Below are 26,419 nucleotides of genomic sequence, written 5' to 3'. Positions count from 1 at the left end.
TTTACACCTGCTCCCAAGGGCCATTAGTTTCATAACCCATCCACTCTCCACGATAAGTTTCCTGTCTATACGTTAGGGTGAGTGGCTTCCTGTCTGTATGATAATAGTTTCCTGTCTATGAGAGCTCTGATGTTGATCAGTTGTCTCATGCAGAGGTCATACAGTAACATTTCCTCCTCAACTGTTCCCACCCTGGTCTGCATCCACTCCTGGCCTTCTGGGAGGAGAAAATAAAAAACCTTCCCCATGTTTATGCATTCCTCCCTGTCATTATATGACATGTGACTTCATAGCGCCTCATTAGCCTGCAGTCACTGCATTAGAAACACCTGCTGTCATGGGGCAGGCCTGCAGGCCCCAGCATCCACCTCTTAAGCTCACAGCAAGGAGATCGGCCACATAAATCTGGGAAGTCATCATGGATGGGAGACTTCACCGTCAGCGGCGGTGATCAATCTGAACCAAGATGCAAAGCAAAGCCACTCACATGATCACTACACCTGATGTTTTCACAGTTTAACTTTCTGTTCTCGCAAATCTACAGCTTGACTAGTAAATTAAATCACATGTGTATAATGGTTCGTTACCTTTGGTGCACTTGTTTGGTTTTTGTTGTAGCAAAGTTGTCAACTCCGGGTTTTTGATCATGAGCCTAATTAGCTCAACAGCTCATTTTATGCTCAGAATGAGAAGATTCCTGTGGAGCAGTTGCCTCGAAACCTGCAATCTTCTTTCAATTTTCATCCCGTTTTCAAGAGGAGAAGGAGTTTTTATGTTTTTGCACTGCAACAAACTACCTTTATGTAAGTATTATTGATGCTAGAAACAGAAGCAGGTGTATGCCATGCAGCATTTTGCACATGAAAGCCGCACAGCTTGCACTTAACCCAAATATAACTTCTAAAGTGGTTGAATTTATCTTCTAAACAGAGGATATAACGCTCTCTTAACTACTAAAATCCTCAATCTGGGGGATTTAACCCTTTAAGAACTACCATAGAACCAAGTCTGCCAGAGATTACTTTCTATTTTTACATGCTATAGTGCCATTTTTGGGAGCATTACATCAATACAACTGTTATAGCCCATATTTTAATAATATGTATGCATTAAGTCCATAGTAACTACATTAATTGCAAAAAGGTACAATAAAGTACAAAAAAATTGAAAATTGTTTTGTTTTGTTTTTTTACATATATTTCTACTTGGAGAAATTTAAGACACTTTAAATACAAAAAAGTTGCAAAAAATAGTTTACAACAACAGGAAATTTATTTTGAGTGTCTTCATAGTTTTATTTTTGAGGTACACCAATTTTTTACAGACTGCAGGAAGAGCGAAAAAACAATCCTATGATGCAAATTTGCAAAGAAAACAGCATGTGCATCAAAACAAACTATTTCCAGCAGTGCAATTTGAGTTCTAAGCATCCCAGAAACTATTCAGAAAAGCATAAAGTCAAACATGACTTATAAAAACACCAGTATAGGCTTTTAAGTCCTACAAATAAAAAACACAATTTTCCACGAAAATGACGTCACTTCCGGTTTCGGGCAGGTAATGGCGGACATGCAATCGTTTGCGCTGATGTCGGTTTCAATGTGAGAAGTGTTACAAACAGGAGATCGGATCGGCAAAGCGTGTTTCTGGAATATTATGTTTTTGTTCCTGCAAGCGCTTTTTATGCAATTTTTGCAAAGCTATATGTGGAAGGAAACCGTGACCGAGGACAAGCTGATGGCATAAGATGTAAGTACAAGTCCTCCGGTTTCATATGCAGAAAAAAATTATTGCGCTAGCTTACGTGGTTCCGGTTCTACAGGGATTTAAAAATAGTTACGCAAAACGGAGCGTGCTGCTCCGACCGGCTTTAAAGGGTTAAAGGAGCACAAAGCTGTAATTACAGCATTTGGCCAAAGAGGTCGCTGTTGACATTGCTGTGCAAAAGTTGCACGATGTGACCTTAAGCAAGTTCAGTGAAACAGAAAGAGGTTGTTCAATAAATCTAAGAAATGAAAACACATGCCACTGTGTAACTGGAAGTACTTATTGTTTATGACTTGCAGGAAGGACGATTCCGATTCTGATAAATTTAAAAAAAAAAAATCCTGAGAAAACTTGTGTCCTTGTTTAAACAATCTGAACGTCAAACAGCAGAGCAGTAATACTCCATTAGTACTGCATCCGCCCTGATGGATTTACTCTGCAGCCAAGCAAATGCCATTAAGACGCTTAGCCAAGCTCATAAACATGGTCCTCTAAGCTTTAATGTTAGACTGTTAAATCAACAGCAGACAGAGGCAGCGTGCAGCAGCGGGACAAAGGTTCACTTCTGCCCGAGTTCCCCCGGATACAAAAAAAGTTCATATCTTACATGAAATTACAGAGCAGCTAAAAGAAGCCCTGAGGTGACCAATAAGAGCCAATTAAAGATTACACGGACCAATCAGAGAGAGAGAGTTAAACCCTCGTTAAACAGTCATACTTTCATGATATAAAACAGATTATAATACACTATTACACTCATAATGTTCCACCAGACACCCAATCAAAGCTTGAAGCAGGTTAATTACTCTGCCAGGGCAGTTTGATATCACACTGTTACATTGTGTTTATTTCACTCTGTCAGTTCATGTCAGCTCATTTTTATTTCTACAGCACCGATTCACAGTCGCAGTAATAAACATTTATAAACAAAGTACAAAGTAAGGTGATGATACTACAACACGACATGGCAACACGGTCCCCAGTGAACAAACACTTGGCAACGGTAGGAAGGAAGAACTCCCTTTTAACAGGAAGAAACCTTCAGCAGAGCCAGGTTCAGGGCGGGGCGGGACCATCTGCAGCATCCGGTTTGGGTGTGACGGGAAAGAGAGGGCAAAAAAACAGAACAAAGTTAAGGACATGCAGCACAAACACAGGATGCTTGGTGCATCATGGGAAATCCCCGCAGCTAAACCTAAAGCTTTATCCACCTGGTCCAGCTCTAACTATAATGTTACGAGACAGGAAATTTTGAAGCCTGAAGAGTGTGTGTCTGCTGAACCCAAGCTGGGAGCTGGCTTCGCTGCTGCACGCTCTGTGCTCTGAATATTTGCACTTGCATGAGTATACAACATGTTCAGACAAAGTCAAATGAAGCTCTTTTATTTTCTAAAGTGCAAACGCTGCAAAGAGCGCCGCGGTGAACTCTGAAGTTAATACAGTCAGTAAATAATTCATGTCAGCAGATGCACTCGGCGACGGTTTGAAAGATGCTTTCAAAATATCAGAAAGTCAGCACTCAGTATGCTAATGTTTCTTTTAATTGATGTTAACATACGATGAATGTAATGCACAGAGTGACATGTATTCTTAAAGCCACATTATTCCAAGCTAATACGTAAATTAGTTTACTGTAAAACTTCATAAGTTGTCTTTATGAAATGAAAAATGCATCAAATAAACTAACTGCTCTCATCTTATAAGAGCTTTTATTTTTTAGTATCTCGATATAATCGCATTAACTTTACGGTAAAAGTAAAAGAATTTTACTAGAGTTTGATAGTAAATAAGCTGAGATAGAAGTCTAAGAGTTTGTTGTTTCTGTGCCTCGTACAGCGCACAGGAACACTGGGCAGGAGTCATTAATCGCCGCAGGAGTCTCAGTCACGGCGCCTTGTTAACAACTTAACCTTTAAACAGTCCTTTGGCCACAAACGCTGAGATGAAACAATTATGAGAACACACTAAGTTTAGGATTTCAAGGTAAACATTAACGGTCCGGTTAGTCTTTGCAACTTGCATAGCAAAGGCTCTTAGAAAAATCAAGTATTAATTATTCAGCAAAATGAGTGTGCACAGCTTTACTTGTCAGCGTGCAGGTACAAAGTACAGCCAACTCAAACCTCGCCACACCAAAAAAAGAAAGAGTTAAAGTGCAGAATTTTGATGACGTAGGGATGTTGTCCGCATTTACAGAGAGAGGTTATTCCATGAAAAACCAGTGAGCGCCTGACGAATGTTAACGTCTGAGGTCTAAGTCGTGACCAGTGACGACCTCAACCCCAACTTTAACTCTAGGCATTCAAAATATGGAATTTTTGGTATTATGAAACTATTTTCTCAGGTTTTAAGAATCAGGGAACAAGAAAAACTCAAACACCAAAAACTAAAAAGTGTGGCCTCGCAAGCCTAGAGTCTGATCAGCGACCGCATGCGGGAGTGAAACTGTGAAACATTCAACAGTTGCCTTCAAAGTAAAAGTTGCGCCTTTTTGTAATGTCTTGGTTTCAGCAGTAATGCAGAACTTTGGAAATGAATGTTTTCCGAACGTTTTCCATGCAAAGCACCGGAGATTGCTGCAACCTGCTGGTGACCAACGCACTCACCGGGAGGTTTTTTAATGCTTCACTGTAATCAGTTTCACACTGACTGGCAACAACCTCCCCCAACTGTGCCAACCAGTTGTGGAGTATGCACTTTGACCCAGTGACCGGAGGTTACCAGGGGGACAGCCGGTCTCTCAGCCTGAATGACAAAGGTTATCATCTATAATGAAAACATTTTTGACCCACAAGGAATCTTGACTATAGGATGATCCTGTAGGATCAATGTAGGAAAAAAGAAGTTCTTTCATATTTTCTAACGTTTCTTTGAGGAGCTCCCGATCTCATGTCACGATATGAGCAATAAAAGATCACACACACACAACTTTCCAATACTCGTGCTCACAGCCGGCTTTATGCAAAAATCACACAAAACAAAAACCAGATTTAGTCTTGAGATTGTAAATCTTTGAGTGGGAATAAAAATTCTCAGTTTTTCCTTTTTAAATAAAGTTTAAATGTATTCTCCAGCTGTGGCGGTTTCATGTGAACATGAAGTCAAGAGGACTCAAATGTGTACATGAGGGGGCATTTAGGGGGCCGGTGCCAAAGTCCTGTGAGCTCGTCCTGATCTACATTTTATATGTCCTTCATTTACTGTGTAGCTTCTTCTGTTGTCATAAATGTGGAAAGAGAGAGATGGAGGGAGATAAGCTGTCAGCAGAGAGCCAGTTAGGGTCAAAGGCCACAGATTGTGGTTTGTTGACACTCTAAAGCACTTGACCTGACCTAGTAGTCAGGTGGTCGACGTGCTGCGGTTCCCACTGTGATGCTTTCAGACCGTCCTCGTCCCATCAGCAGACGTTTAGTTCACAAATTATTCATCACATTCTAATTAGTATTAAATACAGAAACTCTAATTAAACACCTTCCCAGTAAGAGCGCAGACGCTGTGCTTCCTAGATGAGTTATTAACACTGGGCCCAGCATAACCTCTGGAGCAGTTATAATGTAACCAGGCCTGGATCAACCGGAGGATTTTAAACTGTTAACACATCAGTGAGTAAAATCATTTGCAGCATGAGCAGCCTCTGCACTGCAGATCACTTCACAAAATATCATTTTTTTAATGTTAATATTGTGATTTTAAAATGTTAATGTTATCTAATTGAGTCAAAATTAAACTAGGTTTAAATATGAAAACCTCCGGCTTCCTCCCACAGTCCAAACACATGCAGTCAGTGGACAGGGGTGGGGAACTCCTCAAGGGCCGGTGTCCTGCAGGTTTTAGATCTCACCCCTGGGTCAACACACCTGAATCAAATGATTAGTTCGTTACCAGGCCTTCAAGACATGTTGAGGAGGTCATTTGGCCATTTAAACCAGCTGTGTTGGATCAAAGACGCATCTAAAACCTGCAGGACCCCGGCCCTCGAGGTCTGGAGTTCCCCACCCCTGGGTTGGCCTAACTGGTGATTGAATTGTCTATAGGTGTAAACAGTTGTCTGTCTCTCCGTGACAGACTGGGTGTACCCCGCCTCTCGCCCTATGACAGCTGGGATAACCCCTAACCCTCCAACTTCCTCCTGCTAATTTATTTATATTAGCCTCAGCAGGTAGCCCATCATCATCTGCCAACGAGTCCGACGGCACCACCCCTCCAAACATCGCTGCCTTTTTATGTACAAAGTTAAAGCGCAGCAGTAAGTGTTGGTTTCTCACTCAGCTAAACCTCGTGAATCCTCTTCTTCACATTTGGTTGTTAAACAGCTGAGAGGACAGCCACTCTGATCATCTTATGGGAACTCAACGAGTTTGACCTCTCAGTCTGTTTGATGTTGGAAACTGAAGGAGCGTTTGGACCTGGAAACTTGCAGAGATCTCAGACTTGACATGCCGGTTGTCCTCATTAAACAAATGATGACTGACTCTAAAACGTTCCTCTTAACAGGGGGAGGATTGAGTTACACTCAATGTTTTATTCAGTGTTTTTTCCAGTGGTGGATGTGTGCAGACATCGCTTCATCGCTGAGGCTGTGATAAGGGTGAGAGGACTGTCACAATATTAAAGCCAATCAAAGCAGCAGCATTTACAAAGGACCCATCATTGTAAACATGAACTGTTTCAGGTAACGCAGGTAATGAGTCTACCTGACGGTCCTCACAGACAGTTCAGTAACAAACTCATATCCCTGCTGCAGCAGTGAAAGGGACAAAAGACACAAATCCTTTGGTCATTTATGGTCTAATCATTAAATATTTTACATTTTTACAATTAAAACTAACTGCTTTAAATATCGAGGCATCGCGAGCAGCAGGCTATTGAATTTCAAGTTGACACCGACTTTGGTTGAATAAAGCGTGCAAGGAGAAATTAGTGCGTCACAAATGTATTGGTCATACATGTCCAATAAAGAAACCTGGAGTTATCAAATAAAACAGCTCCGACCTTCAGAGCTTCAGTGTAAGTCTCATGTTGAGTAATACTCATTAGTTTGCAGCCTTTGACTGAAAACGCTGCTTTGTTTGTATCTGAAAAGCTCAGCTCAAAGACACATTTGTCCAGTTTTTCCCCGTTTTTAGGGATTTTTCCTCGTCTGAATGGAAGCAAAGAAGATGTTTTCTATAACCAAAAATACACTGACTTGATTTGATGGGCATTTAATGGGTATTTTACTTTAACAAGCGTTTTCTGTTTACTGGAGCCGAACAGGCCAGAAATTTTCCACCTTGAATTTCTGCTTGTGGATTTTTCCAGAAAAGGTAAACAGACCTTACCCTCTGTGTGTTTGCCTGTCTTTGTGAGAACCAGTTTGGGGTCAGCTCTCCTATCTGGAGTCACTGAACTGGACCTCTGGACCGTGTTTGTGCAGCGGCCCCCAACCTTTTTTGCGGCGCAGACCGGTTTAATATCAGACAATATTTTCACAGCCATTAAGGTGTCATGGATAAATAAAACAAAATAAAATGATACGACCAAGACAAAAAAGCTGTAAATATAATAATAAATGCAAATTAACTGTTTAACTGTGTAACTTTATTAACACTGAGAGTAACGTCCTCCTCTCTGCCGCTTAATGCTGTCTGGTTGCTATGGTAACATGTAAATATTTATTTCAAAATAAGACACACAACTACAACACGGGAAACGACCCAGGGAAACCCAGTTAATGATAACAACCCTGAAAACCATCAATTTCACACCCGAGTCTCAACTCTCCCGGCCCGGTGCCGAACGACTCAAGGACCGGCCTGGAGGTTGGGGACCGATGTTTTAGAGCATTTTTAATAATCTGACCAATAACACAGCTGCTGTGACATCAATTATAGTTACAGGAAGTCCTCAGCTTAAGCAAGTGAAACACTAGGATGTTACTCATTAGCAGATATCTGTATCTGTGTGATGCTCCCACACAGGCCGTGGATGCAAACTGATAATTAAGCTAGCTGATAACTTAGCGCTCCACCTTCAGGTGCAAATATATGCAATCCCTGAATAAATGTGGAGACTTCAAAACGCAAAGCTCAAATCTAAAGTTGAATGCTTGAATGCATCTTTTATATACAGTCTATGTATGCAAAGGTCAACCTGTGGCCAGGAAAAACTGGCCGCAGAGATCAAACTAAAGCTGGTTTTTTTCTAGAAGTTACTCGACAAAGCAGCTCGGGTTATATCTCACACACAAAGGTCTTTAACCCGCTAGCTCCTGACTACAAAGTCTGTGTTCAACAATGTCCAGCTGCACCAGCGTGAGAATAGCACAACAATTATCTGGTGAGTAGGTGTCCTGTGTCCTGCCTCCTGCACGCTCTGTTTAGAGTACTTCCATCAGTTAAATTCAGCCAGCGTTACAGAAGAGAGTTTCCATGTGACAATAACGAGTGCTATAATGATGTAAAATGAGCACAAAGAGACAGAAAATCCTAAAAAGTCATTAAATAAAAACGGTTTTGTATGGCAAAGAAGGACCACCCTGTACGGCAGGTTTAAGGTCGAGGTAAGAGGATGTCAGCGACGGCCCTGTGTGTGTGTGTGTTTGCCTGATGGCCTTCAGGGTCAGCGAGTGGACTTTAAACTGAGCGATCTGTTGTCACACACAAACTCATTCAGCTCAAGTATCACTTCTCCTTAAACAAGGCAGCAGTGTGTCTCTTCTGGCAGTGTGTGCATGTGTGTGCGCGTACGTGCGTGCATGTGTGCGCGCCCTCTGTAACATCTCACTTCGTTCTAGCGCTCTCACACGTTACAGACAAACATGTGCGAGAGCAGCAGCAGCAGCCATGAGTATCTGAGCTGATGTTTTACATCTGCAAACACGGCTCCGGTCTGCTGTCATGGATCAGAGAGGTGGCACTCAAATAAAAACGCGGTTTCATCGGTTTCCCTTTGTGCAGTTTTAAGAGTCAAGTATCGCATTCATGAATCTGAGAGTATCTACGACCTTGTTTCCTCTGACACATCAAGGGCTGAAAGGTAAGCACTACAAGCATCTGGCTGAGAACAAGAGGTCGTTGGAGCAGATGGAGGTCATAAAAACCACTTGAACCTTTAAGCAGAGACCTCACATACATGTATATATGTATTTTTATTTTACATTTATATATTAAAGACCATATTAAAGTGTCTGTTTTCCGAGCCCTACACTTTACTGCCTGAAGTCTGGTTAAGGAGATAAAGCACCCCTTTGGTAAACACCGAACCACCTCATCTTCTTGGGGACTGGAAGGTAGGGCTGCCACGATTTGTCGACTAGTCACGATTACGTCGACTATCAAAATCGTCGACGACTGATTTAATAGTCGACGTGTCGTTTGAAGCTTTGTAAGATCGCAAAAGGAATAATAGCAGGATTTAAGAGTGTAATAACGGACTGAAACAGAAGATGGCAGCACAGCATGTACAAGGATTCCAGCTGCCGTTAAACCCCGAAGAAGAAGAAGCAGCTGTGTCCCAGAATTCATAGCGCGGCCCAGCTTAGTTTCCAACAATGGCGGTAGCTAGTTAGTTTTAATATTACTCTTATTATTCTTTCTGGGTCACAAAATAAACGTTTAACATATTTTCAGGCGAGAATGTAGCTGTGTAAACCTCAAATATCGGCTCAGTTTTCGGAGACGTCTGTTACCCACTAGCTCGATAGCTAGCCGGGGGCTAGGTCACTAGCGCCGTGAGAACACCGGACTCCCGGCAAATTGTTTTCAAACCCACCGCCGTCTTTCGCGACTCAGGTTAAATATATATGAGTCACTTAGATAAATTAAAAATGTCGTTGTTTGGCCTTTTTTTTTTTTTTTTTTTTAGTATTTTATTTGTTCCTGAGTAAATCGGTTTGGCTGAGATTAAAGTTATAGTTTTTACACAGCTGAATAAACGTCAAGCAGACAGCTGATTATCAGAAGTGTGAGATGCTGGAGAATATACCCCGGTGTCCTGTTATATTTTAGATAGCAAGGAGTTTATTAAACTTTACCGAAACAATCTGCAAATTTCATTAAAATTGAATAAACTATCATCTTGTCTTTATTTTTAGTTAGCACCTTAAAAGCTTAAAGCTGTAAGCTAATGATAGTTATATAAGCTGTAGTTTTACGTCCAGTGGATGATGATCTGATTAGTCGACTAATCGCAAAAATAATCGGTGACTAGTCGACTATCAAAATAATCGTTTGTGGCAGCCCTACTGGAAGGCATTCCCAACAACATCCTACAGACCCATGTCTAAATTACCATTTCTTGTACAAATATTTTCAAGCAATTTCAGTCATTTTTAAGTTCAATCAACTCAGAGTCATTGCCAAGGTAAAGCCTTAGCTCTTGCAGAAGGACCTGGAAAAAGTTCTTCATGCTTTTATCTGGACCACTCTAACTCCCTAAACTTTGGTATTGAACAATCATCTTGACAACGCTAACAGTTAGTCCACAATGTGGTAGCTGTGCTATATAAAAAAAACTTTGCTGACCTTTGCAGAGTGAGAAAATCCTTCAACTTAGTGGCATTAACTTCCACTGCTTTGCATCTGCATGCAAACTACCCCAAGACAAATGACAGTATCATCTGCAAAGTAAACAAAGATCACCATCACTTTCACTGCACATTACATAAGAGTTCAAAATGGAAGGACACAAAGTGACTCTGCTAAAGTCCAACAACTGCAGGAAAATAAGACTGACTTATTTGCTTGTAATGCAAACTAAGTTCTTCCTGGACAACTCCAGGTCCACAAATTAACGTAACCCTCGAGTACACTGGGAACAAGAACAGGAAGACTTCCACCAACATTATTGAGACATTACACGACAGCCAGGACATCCATGCACTCATTATTCGACTGTTACCAAGGTTAGCCTTCACAGATAAATTATACAGAGATTTAATTGGTCAGATAGAGAGCCAAAGACCAAACATGGTGCTCACAAACATTTTCAGCTAAAGTTGATGTTTATTTCTCAGAAAGTTCACCTTTAATCCAACTAAAGTGTTGCAGGTGTAATCTATGTTCAAAGCAGAAGCTTCAATTTAGTGTATAAATGTGCAGTGGACTGTAAAGCTTTACTCACTAATTCAGCTTAGTTCAATTCAGTTTTATTTATATTGCACCAAATCTCAAGGTGCTTTACATTGTAAGGTAGACGCTACAATGATACAGAGAAATCCCAACAACCAGACAACTCCCAGTGAGCAAGCACTTGGCGACAGTGGAAGAAAAACTTCCTTTTAACAGGAAGAAACCAGTGAAAAAGTGAGTGAAGAAGAAACACTCAGTGCATCGTGGGAAGCCCCCAGCAGCCTAGGCTGACTGCAGCGTAACTAAGGGCGGATTCAGGGTCACCAGGGTCAGCTTTAACTATATGCTTTAACAAAAACTGCTTTTTATTTGTAAATGCTGTTTATTCCAGAGCAGTTTACTTCACAACCACGCCTACATTTGGCTCCCCCCTCAGTGTTTATTCAGGAGCTACTGCCTCTTGAGACTTGACCTGTTCCCAAAGACTCGAGGCCTGACTTCTGTAACAGTTACACTTGAACTTTACTTGGAAACCCTCTGCAGATCCAAGAATTCAATACAGCCCCTAAACTCTAACACTAGCTGATGCTAACAACATTTCCTGTAAAGCTCCACATTCACTGTGTGTCTGTTTTCACCCTAATAGGATCAGCCCGGCCTGAGAATAAAAACACTGACCGCAGAATCCAACACGGACATCTTAGTATCCCAGTGAGGGCTCCCACTGGCAAAACACAGCACATTCTCTGACTCTGACTTTATCCGAGTCGGAATGTGAACATTAAAAACAAAAGCGAGGCCAAACTCTGAAACACGCTATTAGAGAGCCGAGGACTGAGCGGAAACATCCTCCGGCTCAACATGCTACCCTCAGAAAGTCCTCGCAGAGGCAGGCCTCCCCGGCTCACACACACTCTGTTCCCATCCCCACTTTGGGCACGCTGACTGGAAACTTTCCCATCTCTTTGAAATGTGTGTGGAGGGGTTGAAGTCCAACAGGGGGAAACGAGAGCTTTTGTTACCGTGGGAACAGACGCTTGACAGACAGGGTGCTCAACTGTTGACGTGGTAACGAGATTCTTATCTCTGTGAACCAATCAGCTTCTTCCCAGGGGAGCCTGCATGTCCTAGGACATTATATATAGGTCACAGGTTCGATCCCTGCACAGTACTTAAGGTTTTTCTGAATAAGACGCTCAGGAGTTAATTTATGTGGTTTTCTGCTTCAAATAAATCCTATAAAAGGTTCTAAACAGGTAAAAGGTTTTCTTTAAGTTTTAGGAAGGACCTTTAAGGTGTGGAAATTGCTTGGTACTTCCTTCAGAAGTCTCAGAGAGTTTTAAAAAAAAGTCTTAGTAAGGGTCAATTCTTGTCCTGGAATTTTAAAAGATATAAAAGATGTTGTCTGGGGGGGGATCCAGGTATCCTATAAAAGGCTCTATGAAGGTTTGTGGTGGTCATGGTGTGTGTGGAGGGGGTGTTCCCTCAGGAGTCTTTTCAAACAGTCCAATCAAACAAGTCCTAATAACCTTTAAGAAGATTACAGAACTCTTAAAGTAAAAAACAGAGCTCCCTTTTCTTAAATAGTATTGTAGCTTTCCTCTTCTTCTTTGTTCAGTTTTTTTTTTTTTTTGGGGGGGGGGGGGTTAATGCTTCAGTGGTTTCAGTGGGTCGATCCTTGGGGCAGTCATTTAAGGACCCTCAGAGGCTATGATCAGTCCCAGTCTCACCAGTGATATTTAAAAAGGTTACAACACTCTCTCTAGGGAGGTAAACGGCTATTTCAATCTCTGATAAAGGCTTCTGGTGATGTTTATTTAAAGATATAATACAGGAGGGGCATTCTTGTAGGTTTGATTAGTCCTTGCTTTGATTTTGGATTTTTAGGGCAGCATTCCCTTTGAGCATCTCAGAGATACAGAAAAATGTCCTAATGAGGGACAATCCTTGTCCGTGAATTAGTAAAGATGCTTTTTAGGAGAGTCTAGGTGTCCAAGAAATCTTCTGGTTGACTTTCAAAATTTTGTTTTGGGGTTTTTTTGTAGCCCTTTGATGGATTGTTTTTTTTTTTTTCTTAAGGAGTCTTTAAGAAATAAACAATTCAAAGAGGTTCCATCATTATCAGGAAGGTTAGAGGCCTATTACAGGAAGTAGAAGATTGTGTTTATGTCTCATAGTAATACAACATGTCCTAATAAGAAGTTTTCAGAAGGATCAAAAGTTCCCATGAATGAGTAACTGTTCTTGTACAGTTTTGAAATAATACTTAAATACTTTCCTCAGCTTTCCAATGGGACAATTCTTAAAGGGAGTTTCAACAATCCTTTAAAAAGGACCGTCCTTTTAAAAATGGTTTCTAAATAGTTTATGAAGCCCTTACCTGCAGATATGTGACTAGACTAAAGCACCAAATCTAGAAAAGGTGAACTGGCAGACTCAGACTGGGCAACGTGAGCAAGAAGGATAAATAATGGTCCCCTGATGTAACCTCTTCGGTCTTTGACGACACTGACTGGTTATCAGTGACCGTGTTTGGTCTGTCAGAGTGAATCATCCGATCAAACAGCAGCTCACTGCCAGCAGGGTAATTCTGATTAATATACAGCAGCCATGTTGGCTCACATCCCCACCCCTGGATCTAATCTGATTTAACTGAACTTAATTTGAGTGTAATAAGGGAATTATGTTATGATTAGGGGCTTTATTTCCCAAATCAGTGTACCAGAGAAACACACTGTGGGAACAGCACCTTCATTTGACATACTGTGTAAAATGACAGTAATTTATGAATAAATTCTAACGGTGTAAACCTGCATCAGTACTTTGCTGACAATGATCCAACCTTAAAAGTAGAGTGATGGGGTTTTTTTTAACAGAAACTCATGTGATGGACACAGGATGGAGTTTTTTTTTTTCAGAATTGGTTTGTAAAAATGGTCCAACTTCAGTGATGTGGAACTGGTTTGGCTTTCATCCGTCAGAAACACACCAAAGCACAATTTTTGGTAGAGCATGCAAGTGGGCCGTTGATATTACCGTGTTTTTCAGGAAATAAGTCGGTTTTAAAATCCTTTGATTTTCTGAAAAGTCGACAGTGCCCCTTATAATCCGGTGCGCCTTATGTATGAATTCTGGTTGTGCTTACTGATCTCGAACTGATTTTATGTAATACACGGCGCTCGAAAATCTGTCAAAAAATGTTTTAGTACGACTTTGCTAAGCTACGAACCTGCACCGCTTGATGGATTGTCTGAGCATTACGGCTACCGTAGTCAGGAGCCTCGTGGAGTAATATGTACTGTGCTTCAACATAATATCACTGTATTGTGTGTGCAGAACCTCTTTTTAAGTTGTGTGGATATTATACATGGTTATGCTCAGGATATCTCAGCCCATTTCCACTGGAAATGCCTCTTGGTTAAACTGTCAGCAAGGAATTTGCATTAAAAAAAACAGGTGCTTGTTTAAGTGAAAATACATTGATGGGTTTTGGGGGGTTTTTTTGCACTAATAAAGTTGTGGAGTTGTAAATTATTTTGTCTCGCGCCAATGATACCGTGAGTTATATCGTTCTTGCAAATTTCCAAATATATATCGTGATAAATATTTTTGGCCACATTGCCCTGCCCTACTCTGGCAACAAATTTCAATCATAAAGTCGCAATAATTTTGGTCATTTTTCTATTTGAGACTGTAGTTCAGGGATATTAGCCTAAAAAGTCCTCTAAATACAAATACCAATAAATTACCAGCTTGTTTGGTGAAATTAGCTAATTTTAGCCAACACTAGCTAAATCTTCTCTCTATTGTTTCTGGCTAAACTTAATAAAACTGAGGTCCACATCAGTGGGGCAATGACTTCATGGAGGGACAGGGTGGCTTTGGGGATCAAATCCAAATCAGAGTTCTTTTCACTAATGTTAGCCCGGTGGCTATCCTACAAGTTATCCGTACAATAACACCTACAGCCAATTCAGAATTAGTTAACCAGTTAACCTAACACATCAGTGATTGGACCAACTAGAAGCTGTGTAACTTTGAGCAAAACACTGTTTCGACTGTTAAAGGTCAGCCAGTTCTTATAAGCTTTATTTGCTAGCTAACATTATTTTAACTGAGTTAAAATGCTAGTTGGCTTTAGCTTTCCAAATTACAAAATGGCAGCTGAGGTGATTCTAAATGATATCTTATGCTAAAACGATATTGATGACAATACAGAACAATAACTAACAACTTGTTTTTTTTACAATAACAGCCAACAGTAATGCAGGACAAAGGCAATTAATTTCAGATGTTTTGTGTTTCGATTTGCAGGCATAAAATAGACATAATCAAGTGTTTGTTTCCATGAAAGCAAAAACAGGATTTGTAAAAATGTTAACTATTAAACCTAACACTAAACCTGCCTTACAGGCAGCTGGGTGCTCTTTGTGTAGCTGCCCAGGTGGAAAAGTGAAATCTTAAGAGCCAGTTTGGGTCTATGAGGAGCCATAAATGTTATAAATATTGCTCAGAATATGCGGAAACAGGAAGAGCAGACAGGGCAAAGAGAAGGACAGTGAATACAACCATTTGAGAGGTTTTCTTATGACAGAGTCCGGACCTGGTCTGAATCAGCCTGGATACGGGATACTAAGGCTGATTCAGGCGTCACCCCTCCCTCTTCCTCCTGTCTGGGTGCCGGAGGTGAGCAGAGTCAGGTAGCAGCTGAATGAGGGCATTTGTGGAAAAAGACTCGAGCAGTCTCCAACACAAAGACAGCATTTAGAGAGTGAGGGGCCACATCTGGAGGGAAACTCAAATACCAACCAATTAACGACAACACCTCATCCTCGCTGTGGACAAAGGTGTCGTCAGGTTTCAGTGCTCCACTTCACCTCCGTTATTCTATTTGTGCTCTACCCGTTTCACAAGCAGAATTTCCTCACCTGATATCAGCTGTGTTCACACACTTAATCTCTTACATGATTTTATATAAATAACTTCTCGTTTTTTCCATAACAGTCAAAAACCTCAAATATATTCAGTTTGCTGGATATCTTAGCAGAGGAACTAGACTCAGTGAGTTTATAAACATTAATAAAGTTAAAAAGCTGAAAACATTCTCACATTAAAGATTTATTTGACTTGATTCTTGAAAACAGAGTAAATTATTTGATGATTAAAGCAGACTAATCGTACCTCCCGACTGCATGGAGCCGGTGCTCATTTCACCTGCTAATTTACATTTTTTACAAGACCTTTTTCATTTTCACTAATATTATATATACATATATATATATATATATATATATATATATATATATACATTTCTGTCTTTCAAAGAGATTTTTATATATTTAGTAGGGGTGCAACGATATTCGTATCGATATTGAACCGTTCGATACAGTGCTTTCGGTACGGTACGCATATGTATCGAACAATACAACATTTGTAATTTATTTTATCAATTTTCCTTCTGACGATGCTGTCTGTGTTGAGCGCTCAGTGAATCTGTGTTCGACTACTCCGCCTAGGCTGCACTGTCGAGCGCAGATCCACTGAGCGCTCAACACAGACAGCATAGTCAGAAGGAAGAGCGCAGGGCAAGCTAGCGAGACAGAAGTTAAGCTCTCCTTGCAACAGGCAAATTGAACGTCATTCAGATCTGGCGTTTGGAATTATTTTGGTTTTCATGTGACGTATGACCCTGAAGGTAAGCGAGTCATGGACTAAAGTAAAACAGTATGTTGAATGTGCCATGCAATGCTCAATTACATTGGTGTGAACTAGTGTGTTAGCGCAGTTAGCTCGTTAACGTGTTGGCCGTCTAGCCCCATGCACGGAGTGATCGGCGGTAGCTCGTTAACGGAGATTTGCCGTGTTGTGGCGTTAAGGTCATTTCAACGAGATTAACCTGAAAGCACTAGCGGGAACACAACGAATATGACTGCACATTTACGCCGACATCATCGTAGTGCAAAGACAAGTGGAAGCAGACAAAAAAAAGCAAGCATGCTACTAACTTTAGCCGAGTCATTTAGACAGCTGTTAGCACATGATTCTCCTTATGCTGCTGAGAATATAGCCCAGAAGAAGCGGATAGTATAGCTTTTATTTTGGAAAGAGCCATTTCTCTGTAATAAACTCTCTTTTCCAAAGATGAGTGATTCCTCAATCAGATACAGGGCTTACAATATCGCTAGCCCGACGTCCCGGAGCTAGCGATTTTTTCAGTCGGGCTACCAAAATCTATCTCTGCCCTGCCCGTCGGGCTATTATAGGAAAAATATATGTCAATGCTTTTGCATTCTTTCGGAAATGTAGCTGGGTAATTATGTCATTGGCATCGGTGAGCCACTGTCAATATGTGACATATTGAAGTCGCGTTTGAATTTGCGCTTGTTTTTTTTGCTTTCACTTTGCAATCGTGCGAACTGTGTATAGAGAGCGACAGCACTGATCTGTGAGTGATGATAATTTGTGCACCAATTCCTCTGACATCGTCTTATTAATCGTTAGCTTACTATGCAAACATGACAAGTGAAATCTCCCGCAGCAAGCTTAAACATGTGAGAGGTTGATCGTGCAGAGAATCGCTGAGCTTATGTGAGTGAGTGTGTAAAAGCATTTCAGTTCTGCTGAGCCAAATAAGACAGGTCAGGGTGAAGAAGTGACAGCCAAAGAAAAGCTTACCACAAAACGGAGAAGTTATGACAAATCAGACTATGAGGCAAAAAGAAAGTGCAGCTTTATGGTTTCATGGACAAAAGAATTTCTGTGGCTGCAATATGACGAGCTAAATAACCAGGGCTGCACATAAGTGGTCCGCAGGTGCGCATTCGCTGTCAAAATAAAAAACACGCACAAGGGTTAGGGTTAAATTCAAAAACTGTACTTTTGAGTTAAAATATATATTTATAATTTTAATAAATGACAAATTAAAAATGCATGAACATTTTTTTGTATCGAAAAAATATCAAACCGTGACACCAAAGTATCGAACCGAACCGAACCGTGAATTTTGTGTATCGTTGCACCCCTAATATTTAGGTCAAGTTTTTAGTCCTTTACCCAGTGAATGATGCATCTCTCGCACAGTCACAACATCATACACAAATCCTGTACACGGCATTATGCACAAACAGATTTCTTTCTGTCCCCTGATATCCCCAGAGCAGCCTGCTAACCAGGATACTCATGCCCTGTGAAGCATACTGTGATGTTTGTTGGGCTCTGAGCGCCGCAGCTGAATGGATGCAGTGTGACACGGACAGGAACCAAAGTGCTGACGAGCCGCTTTCACCACACAGTCGGCGTGTGGACGCCGTGTTAAGAGCTGAACTCTCTCAGGCACCGTGCATGTGACCACCATTTAGAAAATCATCAGCTATGTGGGCTATACAAAAATGTATTCCTTAGTTTCATTGCATATTTGAAAATCACACTTACATCTTTCTGATCATCAAACATATTTTAATATTACACAAAGTTAACCAGGGTAAATACAAAATGTAGTTTTTAAATCATTATTTCATTTATTAAAGAGAAAAAGGCTTTCCAAACCTGGCCCTCTCTAACAAAGCAATTGCGCCCTGTTAAATCATGAGTTAACTGTGATTAACCACATTTAGTTCAATTTCACTGGTCACACCCAAGCCTGATTATTCCCAAACCTGTTTAAGTAGTAAATCACTGACACAAGCTAAAAGACCTCAAAAAACAACACAACATGCCACGGTCCAAAGAAACAGCCATTATCCACACAAGGACAAAATCGAACAGTGCTGAACCTTCCCAGGAGCAACTGGCTTGACAAAATTACTCCAAGAGTGAATCGATGACTCATCCAGGAGAGCCAGAAACTGCTGCTGAGAAATAAAAACCCACAAAGGCTCGCCTCACATCTGCCAACAAACATCTGGATGATCCCTGAGACTTCTGAGAAAATCTTCTGTGGATTGACAAGACAAAAGCAGAACTTTCTGGGAGGTTTGAATCCCGTTAACACAGCATTTCATAAAGAGAACATCACAGCAACAGTCAGACATGGTGGTGGTAGTGTGATGGTCTGGACTGCACTGCTGTGGACTGCTCAGGACGACTCGCTGTAACTGATGGAAACATGCATTCTGTCTATCAGTCCATGAAGCTTAAGTTCACCTTGGTTCGCCAGCAGGACTACGATCTGAAACACGGCAGCATGTCCACCTCTAATGGCCTTAAAACCAAAATGAAGGTTTAGAAGTGGCCGAGTTTAAGTCTGGACGTAAGTCAGACGGAGATGCTTTGACCTTAAACAGGTCGTTAATGCTGGAAAACCCTCCAATGTGACTGAAGAGTGGAAGAAAATTCCTCCACAGCGATGTGAAAACCTCACTGAAGTTATCACAAATGCTCGACAGACTTCTTGCTGCCGAGGTTGGCACAACCAGTCATTAGGTTTAGGGGGCAGTTACTTCTTCAGACAGGACATTTTTTGATGATCTGAAACGTGTGTCAAAAAAATATAAATCAGGGAGGAAGCAAATTTCACAGCACTGTAAATCAAGGCCACGGTAACAGAGGACAGTCACAGCTGAGGCCAACAGCGACGGCTGGATAGTTTTTGGGAGCTCGTCTCTGTTAGAGTCAAAGAACTGCAGGACGTTAAAAAGGTCGAGAGACTCGACCGAGGAGACGCTCGAATCGGAAACACAGTCGATACGTCAGAACTTAACAAGCCGAATGATTAACGACTCTGGGTTTGTTTCCCCTCTGCGACTCTGCTGAGTTAATTTATAGCTTTTCCAAGAACATCCAGCTTTGGCATCTAGTTATTTTTTACCAGGTTTTGAGACGCATCTTCCAAAGCTGGTTCAGGGATGCGCCTGTATTAAATGCAGGAGTCTGGTGCCTCTTTTGGACATTATAATCCCCCGAAGAACTTCTGTGTTGACATCTTTTACTTATTTTGACCTGTAATGTGTATCACTTGCTGTCAGTATCCAGGCAGAGCTGCCTGAACTTGATCTGAATGTGTGTGTCAATGAAGCCGGAGATTTAAACGTCTAATCTAATGAAGCGCACTCCCGTACAGTACACACTCCCTGCTGCCCGGACGCTCACATTACTCATTTACAGTAAATGAGTGGCAGAGCTGAACACGCGCACACACACACACGCACACACACTGTTTCTGGTTGACAGATGGTTCGCTCTGTGTGAGGAAGCCGATCTGATTCAGTACAGAGACCCCCCGTCACCTCCTCCCTCCTCCTCTTCGTCCTCCTCTTCACTTTGTACCTTCTGCTGTCGTCTCGTTTCGGTTTCCTCTTCTCGTGTTTAAATATTCTCCTCGTCTGTCTTTAGTTACCTTCCAGATTTCTCTTCTCTCCGTGGACATGTTTAATGGGACTCCAGGATCCTGTTTACTGTTCTGTGGAAATTACACTTCCCTGAAGATATTACGCATCTTTAATACATTACACGTATTTTTAGTGTTTTGTTGGGGGGGTTTTAAACAGCAGAAGTCTACTTTTAACCTTTAAACGCATGTAGACTGCATTACAGTGTCAAACTCAAAATCCGAAAATGGTTTTAAATCCGTACACATTGGAAATTCCTAAATCCAAACACAGTGACAGCAGTTTGTCTGACTAACAGTCTAACTGTCTGCCTAAACTAACCAAGTAATCATTGTGATTCACCCTGACCCGTCAAACTGAGGGTTACACCTGAAGTTCCCTCCCAAAGCTTCTGATTCTGCTTTGAATGAAACTGATTCATTCAAAGCTTATAGCGCGTACGCCTCATTCACACAAGCACTTTTTTTCTGCTTCTAAGTGCTTTTTACCTGACATTCACACTCCGATGAGCACATCGGGAGCGACCGAGTGTTCCGTGTTTTTTTTTTTTTTAATGACACCGTGTGTGAAACAGCAACGTGTACACTCACAGGACACTTTATTAGGTACACCTTGCTAGTACTGGGTTGGACCCTTTTTGCCTTCAGAGCTGCTTAAACAAGATGACAGAAATATTCGTGTTCACATCTCAAAGGTGCTTGTTGGATCTGGACCTGCTGACTGCGGAGGCTGTTCGAGTACAGTGAACTCATCGTCATGTTCAGGAGTCATAAAGGGATGGACGCAGTCAGAGAGAAAGCCTAGGTGCACTGCGGTGTTTAAACAATGACCACAAGAGTGGCACTACCTTCGGCTAAGAACAGGGAGGAAAAACGATGCCTGGTCTGTCTCAAGTCTCGATTTCTGCTGCAACATTCGTAGAGTCAGAATTTTACCAAAACTGATCATTAACTCAAACGGACTGCAACTTAAGAAAACACCAGCAATAAGAAAAATGCTCCAAAAGCACACAAAACACAACAGAAATAGGAAAAAGGGAAATAGGAAAAAACAGATTTCCAAAAGCAGAGGGAAGTGTTTCTGGGGAGACAATAACCTGACGGACCAGTTGCAGGAACCAAAATATGCTAAGGATTGCGCTGGGAGACACTTAAAAGAAGTGGAGGATCCATCGGTTTTGTGAGGAAAGAAAAGATGAGAGGTAAGTGTGTTAGCCTAACTATTAGCCTAAATATCTGTCATCAGTATTATATGAATCCTGCGATTAAAACACACTTACCTAGCATGTTATGGTTCCTGCAACTGGTCCGTCGGGCTAAAAAAAAAAAAGTCAAGTGAGGAGTTTCTGTGTACATCTCACCCACCAACACAGCGTGTCATATAGTGATGGTAAATTTGATTCTTTTTACTGAATTGAGTTTTAATGAGTCACTCATCAAAGTGAATCAGGTTTTTTGAGTCATTTGATTCACTGAGTCAGTTGACCAGAGAGTGCAAAAATTTTACATTTTCACTCGAACTTAATTTGTTTCTCTTTTCATGTAAATCCCACTGCTAAGATGAATGTCATGATCCGCGGCCCGGCGTCCGGGGTGCTGTTGGGATGCCCACGCCCACGGGCGTGGCTGCTAACCCCACACCTGCATCCCATCCCAGGCGATCACCAGGTGGACTATTTAATCCTGCCCTACCTGCTGCTCCACGCCAGTCCGTAGTCGCCTCTCAGCGGTAACGTACTCCTGCGGGAAAAGCCCTTTTTGACAAATTATCCATCGGAACTAACTCTGTTTTACCCTGTGTACTCAGATCACAACTCGGCGTTTTTGCGAGCCTCCTGCCTGTCCACCTGTCCGCCTGAGATTCGGAGCACTATCAGCCTCGCCGTCTCGACCCCTTTGGAGCTCCCCCCCCTCTGGTTCATTCAGCCCGGCTATCTCCGTAAGACGCATACTCCACCTTCCCTCGTATGCTGCCTTTTTTCCGCACCCCAGTAATCTGTTTCTCTTTTTGTTTTGCAGCTTCTCACAGCCCCGCTCTCGGCGTTCCCTGCGCGGTTCACCTCCCCAGTCCCTCGGTTTCTTCTGGTTTCACACGATTGTTTTTTCGGCTACCCTTACGGGACACCTTTAGTTATAATAAAATTTGCTTTCTTTATTCTCTCCTACCCTGGTGTGTGTGTTCTGCTTCTGGGTCCAGCTTGCGCACGGAACTTCGGTTCATGACAATGAATGATTCTAAAAAAAAAAACAAACTATTTTATAGAGCAAAAAAGAGCAAAAACATTTCTAAAATTAAGCAATTTCCTATCAAAATTGCTTAATAAACATTTATTTTGTTTATTTTTATTTTATTAGTATTTTCCTTAAATGTGTTAAATATATATTTTCTCATCTAAATGTCCACTGAGCTGTGAGCCAGGGGGCGGTAATGCGCCTTAACATTGGTTGCCAACCAAGAAGAAGAAGAAGAAGCTGTGAGCCACGAGGGCGGGGGTGAGTGAGTGAGTGAGTGATTCGTTCGCTCGCTCTATGATTCAGCACAGGAGGGAGGGGGTGAGCGAGTCCTGAGTGATTCGCTTACGCTTACGATTCAGCACAGGACGGAGGGGGTTAGTGAGTCCTGAGTGATTCGTTTGCTCTATGATTCAGCACAGGAGGGAGGGGGTGAGCGAGTCCTGAGTGATTCGTTTGCTCTATGATTCAGCACAGGAGGGAGGGGGTGAGCGAGTCCTGAGTGATTCGCTTACGCTTACGATTCAGCACAGGAGGGAGGGGGTGAGCGAGTCCTGAGTGATTTGGTTACGCTTATGATTCAACACAGGAAGGGAGGGGGTGAGTAGCTCAAATGTGCCGTTAGCATGTTAGCAGAGCGATGCTACTGTGAACCGAGGAGCTATTTTCTTGATGTGAGCTTCTACTCAGGGTTTTTTCTTCCAGTTCAGAGCAGAAATGCTTTTGTTAAGAAACTGGCTGTTGTTTCCCCCCCCCACAATTTAAGTTATAAGCTAGATATATTTCTACTAAGCGAATTAGTTTGCTAACAGAAACAGGGATGAGTCAGTGAGTCAGTTGGGCTTGTGAATCATGATTCACGAGTCAGTAAAGTGATTCTCGAGTATTGAACGATTCGTTCACGAATCGAACATCACTAGTGTCATATAAAAGCGGTAAGATAACACGGCCTCGTGCGTGTGTTTGATCTGTATTTGTGTGGAACTTTTCAGTTAGTTCAGTTTTGGGCCTAAGATGTGTAGAAAGATCCTGCTAAGCAGTTTTTTGTCCATCAGATTCAGAGATAAGCAGCCAAAATGATTTTTTGTTGCATTGATGGAGAGTTTCCTGAATCTGCTGGGAGCAAAGTTAGCACAGCACACAGAAAAAAAAATCAGCACATTTCTGATAATAAAACTCTGCTGAAACTCTTCAGAAAAACTGAAAACAATTCACAGCCATGTTCCAAAGATCGTCTCTGTCTGTGAGGGAGATTCATTTCATTCATTCCACAATTTCGTTGTACATGTACAATGACAGCAAAGGGCTGTTCTTCTTCATCATCTGCACGACGGTGGGTTCTTAAGCAGCTGATTGAACACCTCAAACTAAATATTTGAAGAAGGCAGAGCTCTCAGGACCACTTGCAGCTTTGTTTTCCTCCAGCTGAGCCGAGCTCTTGGAGTTTGGCGCTCCTCCAGGGTCCTGTTTGCTCACCAGAAATTGATTTGAACCCAGCAGGTAGGCTGACTTCAAAGACGCTCTATTCTGGACACTTTCTGTGTTCTGACACTTTTTTTAGGCTCCCAGAAGATCAATAAAGCTGCTTTGCTTCCTTCAAACGTCCACAGAATCACATCCAAGGGAATACGCAGACAGGCAGCAGTAAGGCTGGGCCATATTATACCGTTCACGGCAACGATAAGAAAATGAAATATCGCGATAGAATATGGGTAAAACGCGCATGCGCAGTGCCTTTGTTTTCATACGCACATGGCCGATTGTTGAGTGAAACGGATGAACCAGAATTGGTTTGTAAAAATGGTGCAACTTCAGTGATGTGGAACTGGTTTTGTGTTTGTCCGTCAGATACACGACAAAGCACATTTTTTTGTAGAACATGCAAGCGGCCGTTGTTATTGCTTTATTTGTCGGACTAAGGTGCTCTAAATCTGGGAGTAATCTGGGTCCTAAACTCCGTATCCTTCAGGTCCCAAAGTCAAACGAACACTGCAGCATCACAGAGTTAAAAACTGTCTAAATTCTTTCATCTTTAATAAAACGATCAGCATTGCTGCTTTACCAGGTGTAACTATGAAGTTTAACATCCAGGCATCCATGAAAACAGAATTTATTACATTTAACGGAGTTAGAAGTTAGCAGGAAGCTAGCGGACGTTAGCTCGCTAGTTTCGCTAGTTACCTAAGCATGATATAGCATGTTCTGACTGAGAGATTTCTGAAAAAATTCAAACGTACAGCTCTGCTGTCACTTCCAACATAAATGAAGACAGGAAACTAAACAGCAGTGATGTTTGTAGGGTTACTGAAGTTGGGCTAGCTGGTATATAATGATGTGCTACGTGATCGCTAGCAACACAGCTATGTTAGCATAACATAAACAGTGAAGCTGGAGGACGAACACTAACACTTTTCCACTCGATAAAAGTTAACGTGAAGGTTCCTGATGGTTAGAGACAAATGCAATCGCATGGCAGGATACTGTAAACGGACCAAACTTCAGTCAGGAGAACAACTGAGATAATCCATCCACAATATGAGGTTAGTAATTAATATACTGCAACAACATGGGAATAGAGCAGCTGTGATAGAATACAGCATTAATGAATCAATGGTACAGAAGTGGAGGAAGCAAGAAGAATGAGTTGAGTAGTTTGATCTATCTGACTGCTTTGTTTCGCTTAATGTGCCTCATAATCCCGTGCACCTTATGGTCCGAAAAATACGTATTTGACTTTTTTATTTGGCACACTGCAGTTTAATATTGCAAAGCACCTCTTTTTAACTTCAGTGGATATTATACATGGTTATGCTCAGGATATGTCAGCCCATTTCTACTGGAAATGCCTTTTGGTTAATGCACATAAAAAACAGCTTCTTGTTTAAGTGAAAATAAATGGATGGTGTTTTTTTGCGCTAGTAAAGTTGTGGAATTGTATTTTGTCTCGCATCAATTATATCGTCAGTTATATTGTTATCGCAAATTTTCAAATATATCGTGATAAATACTTTTGGCCATATGCTCTAGGCATGCTCTAGGCAGCAGTGGTCGGGCTGTTGATTTAGTCGGACCCAGAATATGCATAAAGTTTGAACAGAGATAAAAGTAATTCTATATGTTAAACTCTGTTGGGTTTTTTTGTTTTGTGTGTGTGTGTGTGTGTGGGGGGGGGGGGGGGGGGGGGTGATAAGGTATCACCGACCGTTGTTTGACTCGCTGCGTAGAAACCACCCAGGATATCATCACATGTGTGGAGCTGCAGTCTGCAAATGTTTCATTTTTTATGGTGACAGACGACAGAAAGGTGAACGATGTGGGTGTTTGAGCTCCGACTGGCTAAAGCACAGAGAAAAAACTGGAACAAGAGGTCAAAGGTCACACACACAGCCCATCACATGCTGAAGGCAGTGGGTCACATGCTGTCCTCCTCATACCTCTGACACACACACGATGTCAAGTCTGTGCCGCCGAGCAAACACTTGTCAGCGCCTTTACTTCAAATAGACAAAATGTGTTTCAGCAGCACTACTCTTACTTTAGTTAAAGTTATAGTAAAAGTAAAAGTACAAAAGGGCAAAGAACTGAGAAGTGAAAATACTCCTCATGAAAAACAGTCCAATTTAGAGTCGTCTTGGATTAGTTACCTTTAACAGTATGAATATATTTAAGGGAGCAAACAGTCAATTAATCCAGTTACATGTGTCACAGCTATACTGACAGCACGTTTGAGCCTAGTCTGGCTCAGGTCTGGTACTGAAAAATGAGGCGGGGGCGGATGTGCTCCAGAAGTCACGAGCTTTAGCAACAGGAAATCTATCTTTGTATTATTTAACTGGTTACAATCTCTGAGATGCATGTTTAGTGCTTTTTCCTGTTACTGATGTTTGGATATAATGATTGTTGGAAGTAAGGGAAGCTTCAGAAAGAACAAATGGAAACAAGTTTTTGTTTTGAAGCCTTTTAAAACAGAAAGTGCGTAAAAGTGACTCTGACAGCTGGGTTTAAACCTTTCATGATGATCGTTATAACTGTAACATGCGTGCCA

At 41.6% G+C, this 26,419-nt stretch overlaps 1 protein-coding gene and 1 long non-coding RNA gene across 2 annotated transcripts in view; one reads left to right on the top strand and one right to left on the bottom strand.

Moving 5' to 3' along the window:
• The window catches only part of mgat4b (alpha-1,3-mannosyl-glycoprotein 4-beta-N-acetylglucosaminyltransferase B), a 120,246-nt gene that overhangs the window by 75,397 nt on the left and 18,430 nt on the right, over positions 1-26,419 (bottom strand). The window lies entirely within an intron of this gene.
• LOC309717616 lies at positions 21,206-22,328 on the top strand. Its single transcript, XR_014279759.1, has 4 exons — positions 21,206-21,344; positions 21,703-21,871; positions 21,950-22,081; positions 22,162-22,328. It is a non-coding gene; the product is annotated as an uncharacterized lncRNA (long non-coding RNA).

The sequence above is a fragment of the Aulonocara stuartgranti genome, assembly GCF_965226115.1.
Source record: "Aulonocara stuartgranti genome assembly, chromosome: 2".
NCBI classification, from domain to species: domain Eukaryota; kingdom Metazoa; phylum Chordata; class Actinopteri; order Cichliformes; family Cichlidae; genus Aulonocara; species Aulonocara stuartgranti.
The sequence above is the reverse complement of the archived record's forward strand: the minus strand, read 5'-3'. Positions and strand labels throughout refer to the sequence as shown.